This window comes from Pseudophryne corroboree, chromosome 2 (assembly GCF_028390025.1).
Source record: "Pseudophryne corroboree isolate aPseCor3 chromosome 2, aPseCor3.hap2, whole genome shotgun sequence".
In the NCBI taxonomy this organism is placed as follows: domain Eukaryota; kingdom Metazoa; phylum Chordata; class Amphibia; order Anura; family Myobatrachidae; genus Pseudophryne; species Pseudophryne corroboree.
Genome location: NC_086445.1, coordinates 358,373,107 through 358,382,960, shown reverse-complemented (window position 1 = coordinate 358,382,960; position 9,854 = coordinate 358,373,107). Strand labels below are relative to the sequence as shown.

The 9,854-nt window shown below is 42.4% G+C and overlaps 2 pseudogenes; both read left to right on the top strand.

Annotated features, from left to right (window-relative positions):
• Positions 1–2,790: 2,790 nt before the first annotated feature.
• On the top strand, positions 2,791–2,908 carry LOC135052524 (5S ribosomal RNA; annotated as a pseudogene).
• Positions 2,909–8,884: 5,976 nt separating this feature from the next.
• Positions 8,885–9,002, top strand: LOC135052511 (5S ribosomal RNA; annotated as a pseudogene).
• Positions 9,003–9,854: the final 852 nt, after the last annotated feature.

The following is a 9,854-nucleotide window of genomic DNA, read 5'->3' as shown; positions in this document are numbered from 1 at the left end:
CCCGTATGTGACCTGTAGATGTTCAAATCAAGAAAGGGAACCTGCTTGGGGCTGATGGTATGAGTCAGATTGATGTTCAAATCATTGGAATTCAACAATGCAATAAAATCGATTAAGAGTTCCTTATCTCCATTCCAGATGATGAAAACATCATCTATGTACCTCAGCCACAAGTCCACGTGTGAGGTGTATTTCTCATTTGCATGGTTGAAAACGTGGAAGTGCTCCCACCACCCTAAAAACAGGTTGGCATACGTTGGGGCGCATGCTGCGCCCATGGCTGTTCCCCTTATTTGGAGAAAAAATTGGTCCTGGAACACGAAGTAGTTCTTAGACAGGACAAAATCCAATAATGTTAGAAGAAAATCCGAGAAATCATTGGCTCCTCCTTGGTCTAGATAATACTTGACCGCTGTGATCCCCTGGTGATGATTAATGCTGGAATAAAGTGATTCCACATCCAATGTTACTAATAAGAGATTATCACTACAGTGTACATTATGGATTTTACGTAGTAGATCAGCTGTGTCCTGCAAATAAGAAGGTAAGGCAAGGACATAGTCACGAAGGTGAAGATCAAGGAACCGGCTCGGTTGTTCCAGGAGGCCCCCATTTCCAGACATAATGGGTCTTCCAGGCGGTGTAGAGGCATCCTTGTGTATCTTCGGAAGTAAGTAGAAAGTTGGCGTTCTTGGATTCTGGGTAGTCAGGTATTTCTGTTCAGATCTAGAGATTGTGCCATTTGTTATCGCCCGTTGTATTATTAGATTATAGGCAGTTGAAAATCTAGTGGTAGGATCGTTGAGGAGTTTTTTGTAGCAGGAAGTATTGAGGAGTTGACGATGAGCCTCAGCGATATACTTATCTCGTGGCCAAATCACAATGTTACCGCCTTTGTCAGATGGTTTGAAAATCACATCATGCCAGGTTTCCAATTCTTGTAATGCTTTGCGTTCTTTAAATTTAAGATTCTTAGGGAAGTGATAGAGGCCCTGTCGGCTTTTGGCATAGATATTGTCAAATTCCTTGGAGACTTGATTAAGAAAAACCCTAATTTCCGGGTTATTAGTGTCAGGAGGAAAGAAGGTAGATTTGGATCTACATTGAGGTCTAGGATGAGTCGGTGCATCGGTACTCGATTCTGCCTGTAATTCTTCCAGTTCTTGAATGGCATTTAAATCGTCAGAGGAAAGGCATGACTCACTATCGTCAGATAGTTGCCCCTCTTGACGTTTAGAGAAAAACTTCTTTAGTAGGAGCTTCCTACCAAATAATCTTAAGTCTTCATTCACGTGCATCATACTTATATCCCCCCCAGAAAATGGTGGGTCTTACCCCCTATCCCCCACACCATCAATCCCTACTTCGGTAGCAGCACTCACACACAGTTTACCCCATTCATTCCCTCATCCTTTTTCATCCTCTGCAGCACTTCACATTGCAACTTAGCACGCTCCTGTTACCCATTCACCACAATTTCTGCTAATCCTCCATAACAATCAAACTTTTTAAACTATTTCTGATAACCCTTTTCATTAATTTCGATTTAATTTTATTTTCATCATCTTTATTAATTTCAATTATTATTTACTTATTTTTCATCAATTTTTAATAATTCAAGGTTTACCATGTTCTTTTTCATTTTATTTATAACACGAGTTGTCACCTCGTGCGCCCGGGTTACCATGGCAACACATAGATCCCTCGTCTAATACTGGCATACCCTTGTATAATATGGCGCCTTGGAGCTCATCATAAATACGTCAGCCAGGTTTTCCTCCCCCTTTCCCCTGCGCATACTCATCGGCGCATCATCCCTTCCTTTGCTACACCCTCGACATGCGTCGCAGACGTCATCACGTTAGGTATTTCCCTACGTGCACATTCTCCCTGCCCATGTGACCGCACTCCGGTCATGTGCCGCTCACGTCAGTCACGTGTCGCTGACGTCACCCGGCACATACAGGGAACGCGCTCGCACAGCTGTCTAATAGCGGTGAGCAAAATGTGATTGGCTGCTACCCTAATTGACAGGGTTTTTAAACCTTACATCGAGACAAGGAACCTGAGATCCTGGAAGTGAACAAGCCCAGCGGGTGAAACGCGTTTTCACGGGATCCCAGCAGGAGATTCCTTCAGACATATTCACTGATTACCAGAGGTTCCTGGAGTTGGATTTACACCTATCATGAGTATCAAACCTGTTTGTCTTTTACCTCATAGATGTTAATCACAATCATGGTATAGAGACGTAGTAATTCCAATTTGGTGGTTCTCCACCTACCGCATAGTCTGTGGCCTATCTGACATCTAATTATATGACTTAGTAATTTATCTGTATATGCTTCAGACAACATGCTAACCTTGTGCTAAAACTGTGAATTTACACCATCACACTACCTAGTGCCTAGGCACAGGACGTAGTTGGTTCCAGTTTCCCAGGAACCGTCCATCAATCTTTGTGTATTGTGCATGGCATGCTAATTTTTCCTATATAGAGACAACAGGCACGCCATCCTCCTCCCTTGGACAATCCATCCGTTACCCTCTACTCTATCATTCCACCTACTTATTCTACCATTTTTTCCACTCCTCCCAGACCCTCTTTTCACTGACCCAGCCTTTTTCTGTGGACTCTCATCCTCGATCCAGGGGTATCATTTGCCATCAGGTAGATGAGTCCCCCCGCCTAACGAGGAAAGCAGATCCACACCATTACTGCACTTCCCCCCTTTTCCCCATTCTTCTTCACTCCTCTTATATAGGTGCACTCTCATTGGTAGATAGCCTCTCTACTATCATACCACGCTGTTAATGCCCGATCTCGTCCGATCTTGGAAGCTAAGCAGCGTTGGGCCGGGTCAGTACCTCAAAGGAGACTTTTTGGGAATACCTGGTGTTGTAGAGAAGGACACTATTCCCCTTCAATAGAAGGGTGGACACCAACAGCAGGATCACCACTTTTTCACCTCTATACCCCCTCTCCTGTCTTTTCCAAACGTACCCGTTTTTTCTTTCCCCTCCTCTCTGCTTTTCCTTTTCCTTCTGCTCTTCTTTTCCATCCAGCATGGCTATGTCTGCATTATGCTCCAAAAATGGTCAGATATGTCTCTAAATTTCAATTTGTGATTGATGGTATATCTGGTGATCAGTAATTTGTCCGACATTGACCATTGTATTGGTCTTTCAAAGATATATTATTGGATCTCTCTGTTGTCAGTAACACAGAATTTCTGTGCTGGTCAGGAGAAACGGTTGCTAGACTAGCCAGTGTCTGCAACCCTTCTAATCTATCTTGTGTGATTAACGAAACCAGAACATTTCTTTCTTTTTCTCTTTGTCTCCTGCTGTCTTATACCTCTGTTGGTTATTTCCAATAAAGTATAATACAAAATAATAATTTAATTTCATATTAACCAACACCTAGACACTTTCTGATCATAGTGGGATAACTAATAACTTTTAATCAATTTGCTAATAAATATTGCTTTTACAACCTTTTTTTTATTCATTTTTCAAAAAAATTATATATATATATTTTTTTGATTTTTTTTTTCCCCTAAGAGTGCGCCCACACCAGAGCTTTCTTTCTCTCCGTGTGTATGTACAGATACTTTCTAGCTCTGGGCGCACCGCCAATAAGGACCATAATTGAGAAAGCGTTTTCCTTCTCAATATCTGTCCACTTTGGCCTCTTTTCCATTCCATTACAATTTATACCGGTGCCAGGTCCTTCTTTTTCTCTTGCTACCAAATGTCTATGCTGTAGGATAAATACAGTCTCTGACCAAGGCACGGTCTCTTTTGTTTGATCAATCCTTTATATTCTTATCATATCTATATTCTTATCCCCTTGATCTCTTTTAGCAGCCACTTTTGCTCCCCAGTCTTTGTGACTGCCAGTCAGCCCCCTTATATCTCATAACAAGAAAAGGGGCTCAATACTCATATTCATAAGAAGTCTGCCAACCCAGTATGTCCACTTTTTCACTAAAAAATGAATTGTCAAAACGCCTGAAAACCAACATTGTAGACCCTTTCTCGGACACCTATGAACACACCACTCCCAACTTAGATTGGCGTACTCCTTTTCTCAAGTTACAGAGGAACTTGCAGAAGAGGACACGGCTCTCATGGGATGTTACAACATTAGAGAATTACATTAAACATAAGATCGTGCCCCGTGGCCTTAGACCGAAGGTTTTCCCCTCCTTTCCCCTTGCAAGTGATAACTTGAAAAGTGAATGGGAAGCGGCCCTACTTAAGTGCTCACATGAATTACTTCACCTATTGGTGAAACATGACACGTTGTTACTCGACCAGGTAGAGAAAGAAATAGAGGAAACTGGTAAAATACTAGAATCATGGGAAAAAGATCTACCCTTCCAGGCAGCCTTCGAAAAACATAAGAAGGAATTTGAGTTGTATGAACAAACTATAGTGGATCGTAAAAGGACCAAATTCATTCGTGATAAACAAGATTTTGCTAAGGGGGACATTTTTAGGTGGAATCCTACACCTCCAAATCGGAATCGTAAACCAAGAGAAGATCCCACCTTCTCGGAATTTGAATCTTCGACTAGTGGAGATTCGGCAAGTGAAACTTTCGAAGAAACTGATAACTTCCACCCCCATTTTTTAGATCAAGGTCAGAGATCAAGAGGCCGCGTCAAAACACGAGGAAAACAAGGAGAGGGGGAAAGAAGACGCGACGGTCGAAACTCGGACTGGGACACATCCAGGACATCACGATATCCGGCCCGGCAGAGAAAGGCAACGAGATAACCTCGGACCAATCGAGCTTATTGCAAGTTATCAATCTATCTACCCGGCCCCTTTCCCCTGATCACATGGCAGTACTCAGTAAAGGCCTCTCTTTCTCTCCATCCAGATCTTTCAATCGATTCTCCTGGGAGAAAGACTTAAGATTATTTGGTAGGAAGCTCCTACTAAAGAAGTTTTTCTCTAAACGTCAAGAGGGGCAACTATCTGACGATAGTGAGTCATGCCTTTCCTCTGACGATTTAAATGCCATTCAAGAACTGGAAGAATTACAGGCAGAATCGAGTACCGATGCACCGACTCATCCTAGACCTCAATGTAGATCCAAATCTACCTTCTTTCCTCCTGACACTAATAACCCGGAAATTAGGGTTTTTCTTAATCAAGTCTCCAAGGAATTTGACAATATCTATGCCAAAAGCCGACAGGGCCTCTATCACTTCCCTAAGAATCTTAAATTTAAAGAACGCAAAGCATTACAAGAATTGGAAACCTGGCATGATGTGATTTTCAAACCATCTGACAAAGGCGGTAACATTGTGATTTGGCCACGAGATAAGTATATCGCTGAGGCTCATCGTCAACTCCTCAATACTTCCTGCTACAAAAAACTCCTCAACGATCCTACCACTAGATTTTCAACTGCCTATAATCTAATAATACAACGGGCGATAACAAATGGCACAATCTCTAGATCTGAACAGAAATACCTGACTACCCAGAATCCAAGAACGCCAACTTTCTACTTACTTCCGAAGATACACAAGGATGCCTCTACACCGCCTGGAAGACCCATTATGTCTGGAAATGGGGGCCTCCTGGAACAACCGAGCCGGTTCCTTGATCTTCACCTTCGTGACTATGTCCTTGCCTTACCTTCTTATTTGCAGGACACAGCTGATCTACTACGTAAAATCCATAATGTACACTGTAGTGATAATCTCTTATTAGTAACATTGGATGTGGAATCACTTGATTCCAGCATTAATCATCACCAGGGGATCACAGCGGTCAAGTATTATCTAGACCAAGGAGGAGCCAATGATTTCTCGGATTTTCTTCTAACATTATTGGATTTTGTCCTGTCTAAGAACTACTTCGTGTTCCAGGACCAATTTTTTCTCCAAATAAGGGGAACAGCCATGGGCGCAGCATGCGCCCCAACGTATGCCAACCTGTTTTTAGGGTGGTGGGAGCACTTCCACGTTTTCAACCATGCAAATGAGAAATACACCTCACACGTGGACTTGTGGCTGAGGTACATAGATGATGTTTTCATCATCTGGAATGGAGATAAGGAACTCTTAATCGATTTTATTGCATTGTTGAATTCCAATGATTTGAACATCAATCTGACTCATACCATCAGCCCCAAGCAGGTTCCCTTTCTTGATTTGAACATCTACAGGTCACATACGGGGTATCTAGAAACAGAACTATATAGAAAGGAGACTGCAACCAACAGTCTCCTCTTTCAAACCAGCTCTCACTTTCCGCCTACCATTGAGAACATACCCAAAGGAGAATACCTCCGACTCCGACGCAATTGCTCTGAGGATCATATTTTCCAAATCAAGAGCTGGGAACTTACCAATCGCCTTTTGGCCCGAGGCTACAGCAAACGATCATTAAAAAGAGCCTACCAGTCCACTATTGCTGTCAAGAGAGAGCAACTTATTTTTAGGGCCAAACAGACAATTTCAGAAGATACAGATCCTATAAGATTCATAGGAACCTTCTGTCCGGAGTGGAAGATGCTTCAAGATGCCATAACCAAACACATTCCCATACTCCGTTTGGATCCAGATCTATCATCCGCTGTGGGCCCATCCATACAAATGAGTTGGCGTAGATCCAAAAACATCAAAGACCGTTTAGTTCGAAGTCACCTATTACCTACAATACCTAGGAAGCCGACCATAATAGGTTCCTTTCCGTGTGGCCAATGTAAGGCCTGTACACACATATTCCGAACCAATGGGGTCACAGATAAGTACGGACAACCAACCACAATACCACATTTTTTCAATTGTAATACCCAGGCGGTAATTTACTGTATCACTTGCAGTTGCAATATTAAATATGTCGGCATGACATCACGAAAACTGAAAGAGAGGATCCTTGAGCATCTGGGCAATATACGTAATGCTTCTAAAGATCTGGCACGCATGAGACAACTCACTACGGTTGCCAGACACTTCCACGTGCAACATAAAGGTCAGATAAAAGACTTCAAAGTCTTTGGCCTGGACCGTATTCATTTGGGAATACGAGGAGGTGACATGACCAAAGAATTGTATAAAAAAGAGAGTGAATGGATTTTTCGCCTTGGCACCCTAAGACCTGCTGGCCTCAATGAAAATATTAATTTTGGTGCTTTTCTATAAAACACCCACCACCATCCTCAATACTAATTATTTATTCATCCATTCCCTCCCAGTCACCCCACTTATTTCTCACCATCACACTATTTTCTTCACATTTTTCAATTTCTATCACCAATTCCCCCCTCCACCCCATCCTTGTCACTTTCCCCACTCTCACTATCACTCCCAACATCATTAACTCAATGTTGCACACACTCACTTAATCATTTTCATTCACGTGCATCATACTTATATCCCCCCCAGAAAATGGTGGGTCTTACCCCCTATCCCCCACACCATCAATCCCTACTTCGGTAGCAGCACTCACACACAGTTTACCCCATTCATTCCCTCATCCTTTTTCATCCTCTGCAGCACTTCACATTGCAACTTAGCACGCTCCTGTTACCCATTCACCACAATTTCTGCTAATCCTCCATAACAATCAAACTTTTTAAACTATTTCTGATAACCCTTTTCATTAATTTCGATTTAATTTTATTTTCATCATCTTTATTAATTTCAATTATTATTTACTTATTTTTCATCAATTTTTAATAATTCAAGGTTTACCATGTTCTTTTTCATTTTATTTATAACACGAGTTGTCACCTCGTGCGCCCGGGTTACCATGGCAACACATAGATCCCTCGTCTAATACTGGCATACCCTTGTATAATATGGCGCCTTGGAGCTCATCATAAATACGTCAGCCAGGTTTTCCTCCCCCTTTCCCCTGCGCATACTCATCGGCGCATCATCCCTTCCTTTGCTACACCCTCGACATGCGTCGCAGACGTCATCACGTTAGGTATTTCCCTACGTGCACATTCTCCCTGCCCATGTGACCGCACTCCGGTCATGTGCCGCTCACGTCAGTCACGTGTCGCTGACGTCACCCGGCACATACAGGGAACGCGCTCGCACAGCTGTCTAATAGCGGTGAGCAAAATGTGATTGGCTGCTACCCTAATTGACAGGGTTTTTAAACCTTACATCGAGACAAGGAACCTGAGATCCTGGAAGTGAACAAGCCCAGCGGGTGAAACGCGTTTTCACGGGATCCCAGCAGGAGATTCCTTCAGACATATTCACTGATTACCAGAGGTTCCTGGAGTTGGATTTACACCTATCATGAGTATCAAACCTGTTTGTCTTTTACCTCATAGATGTTAATCACAATCATGGTATAGAGACGTAGTAATTCCAATTTGGTGGTTCTCCACCTACCGCATAGTCTGTGGCCTATCTGACATCTAATTATATGACTTAGTAATTTATCTGTATATGCTTCAGACAACATGCTAACCTTGTGCTAAAACTGTGAATTTACACCATCACACTACCTAGTGCCTAGGCACAGGACGTAGTTGGTTCCAGTTTCCCAGGAACCGTCCATCAATCTTTGTGTATTGTGCATGGCATGCTAATTTTTCCTATATAGAGACAACAGGCACGCCATCCTCCTCCCTTGGACAATCCATCCGTTACCCTCTACTCTATCATTCCACCTACTTATTCTACCATTTTTTCCACTCCTCCCAGACCCTCTTTTCACTGACCCAGCCTTTTTCTGTGGACTCTCATCCTCGATCCAGGGGTATCATTTGCCATCAGGTAGATGAGTCCCCCCGCCTAACGAGGAAAGCAGATCCACACCATTACTGCACTTCCCCCCTTTTCCCCATTCTTCTTCACTCCTCTTATATAGGTGCACTCTCATTGGTAGATAGCCTCTCTACTATCATACCACGCTGTTAATGCCCGATCTCGTCCGATCTTGGAAGCTAAGCAGCGTTGGGCCGGGTCAGTACCTCAAAGGAGACTTTTTGGGAATACCTGGTGTTGTAGAGAAGGACACTATTCCCCTTCATTAGAAGGGTGGACACCAACAGCAGGATCACCACTTTTTCACCTCTATACCCCCTCTCCTGTCTTTTCCAAACGTACCCGTTTTTTCTTTCCCCTCCTCTCTGCTTTTCCTTTTCCTTCTGCTCTTCTTTTCCATCCAGCATGGCTATGTCTGCATTATGCTCCAAAAATGGTCAGATATGTCTCTAAATTTCAATTTGTGATTGATGGTATATCTGGTGATCAGTAATTTGTCCGACATTGACCATTGTATTGGTCTTTCAAAGATATATTATTGGATCTCTCTGTTGTCAGTAACACAGAATTTCTGTGCTGGTCAGGAGAAACGGTTGCTAGACTAGCCAGTGTCTGCAACCCTTCTAATCTATCTTGTGTGATTAACGAAACCAGAACATTTCTTTCTTTTTCTCTTTGTCTCCTGCTGTCTTATACCTCTGTTGGTTATTTCCAATAAAGTATAATACAAAATAATAATTTAATTTCATATTAACCAACACCTAGACACTTTCTGATCATAGTGGGATAACTAATAACTTTTAATCAATTTGCTAATAAATATTGCTTTTACAACCTTTTTTTTATTCATTTTTCAAAAAAATTATATATATATATTTTTTTGATTTTTTTTCCCCTAAGAGTGCGCCCACACCAGAGCTTTCTTTCTCTCCGTGTGTATGTCTCTGTATTATGCAGGGTATCACTCAGGGCTGAATGTCTCTGTATTATGCAGGGTATCACTCAGGGCTGAATGTCTCTGTATTATGCACGGTATAACTCAGGGCTGAATGTCTCTGTATTATGCAGGGTATCACTCAGGGCTGAATGTCTCTGTAT